We start from the raw sequence: 1,801 nt of genomic DNA, 5'->3' as shown, positions 1-1,801 counted from the left end.
CCTGTGTCTGCCTTTGATCTAAAAGTTTATGTCAGCATGGTGCCTAATTTGAAGTATTTTCTCCCCCTCTTTAAGCCTTACAGAGTCTGCACAAACTTGAAACCCACGTTCTTGGCCAAATATTTTGTTTCGAATAGTAGTTTCTTTAATCCTAGAACCAGATGTTCAAATATAAATAGTTGTGTGTCTGGAAAACTGGAATTGATGTCCTTAGCAGATAAATCTTTGTCTTTGACAGCCTTAATCCATTGCTGGGGTGGCTATTTGAATAGAGTAGCGGCATTGATGGGGTGGCTGTTTGAATAGAGTAGCAGCATTTATGGGGTGGCTGTTTGAATAGAGTAGCTGCATTTTATTGTGTTTCTAAGAGAAAGAAAGTGATTATCTCTAATTATTTTGATAGGATTATTAATGAAACAGTTACCTAATATCGTGTGGGTTCTACGTACTTGTTATGTGTTTTTTTATTTATAATTTGTAATTATAATCTTCTAAACAAATTGCTTTTTTTTTGCTTATACTGGTGATAGTTGGTATCTCTTAAGAATTTTTTTTTCCATCGCACCTATATACTGTTGGTAAGAATACTGTACTTTTTATGGAAATTAAATTTATATTGAATGGTGTATCGAAGTGTTTTTCGTGTGAAGTCGAGTTTAAAAATCCAAAAGAAATAATACCGTGCATGGACTGTTTTGAATACTTTCATGCAAAATGCATTCTAATCAAAACGGTGGAGAATTTAGTGAAACTTGGTGCAAGGAAAGCTAACTTGATTTGCCAAACTTGTAAGGAGGGGTGTCAAGCTGTAAGTAATAAACACTTTAAGAGTATGATGAAGGGAGTTAAAGATATAAAGACTTCTTCTTCTTCAGAAGCTTTTCCCGTATCTATACGGGGTCGCTATTAAAGATATAATTAAAGATATAAAGACACCAATAGCAAATATGGACACAAAAATCTCGGAATTTGAAAACTCACTACACATGTTTATTGGACTAATTGATGATTTAAGGGTAACTTTGGACCACTTGAAAGCATCAAATGTGAATTTAGAGCGGAAGGTAGGGAAAATAGAAGTAGAAAATAGCTTGTTAACAAAAAGGTAGAGAGCTTAGAGGAGATAATGCTACTCCTGGAACAAAGAAGTAGAATTGGCATGACTGTCACTGTGAAATAAGGCTGTGTAGAGATCGTCAGGCAAGTTGGGCTCGCATCAAGCCTACAAATAGAACATTAAAATGGCCCACCGTGTGAAATTATATGACCCTTCACGTACGCCTTCAATCGTAGCACACCTAGCTGGCATTGATGGGGTGGCTGTTTGAATAGAGTAGCGGCATTGATGGGGTGGCTATTTGAATAGAGTAGCGGCATTGATGGGGTGACTACTTGAACAGAGTAGCATTAATGCCGCTACTCTATTCCAACAGCTACCCCATCAATACCGCTATTCTATTCAAATAGCTACCCCATAAATGCTGCTACTCTGTTCAAGTAGCCACCCCATAAATGCTGCTACTCTATTCAAATAGCTACCCCATAAATGCTGCTACTCTGTTCAAGTAGTCACCCCATCAATGCCGCTACTCTGTTCCAACAGCTACCCCGTCAATACCGCTATTCTATTCAAATAGCTACCCCATAAATGCTGCTACTCTGTTCAAGTAGCCACCCCATAAATGCCGCTACTCTATTCAAATAGCCACCCCATTAATGCCGCTACTCTATTCAAACAGCCACCCCATCAATGCCGCTACTCTATTCAAACAGCCACCCCATCAATGCCGCTACTCTATTC

Source organism: Limulus polyphemus, unplaced genomic scaffold (assembly GCF_000517525.1).
Source record: "Limulus polyphemus unplaced genomic scaffold, Limulus_polyphemus-2.1.2 Scaffold7839, whole genome shotgun sequence".
Taxonomy (NCBI): domain Eukaryota; kingdom Metazoa; phylum Arthropoda; class Merostomata; order Xiphosura; family Limulidae; genus Limulus; species Limulus polyphemus.
The sequence above is the reverse complement of the archived record's forward strand: the minus strand, read 5'-3'. Positions refer to the sequence as shown.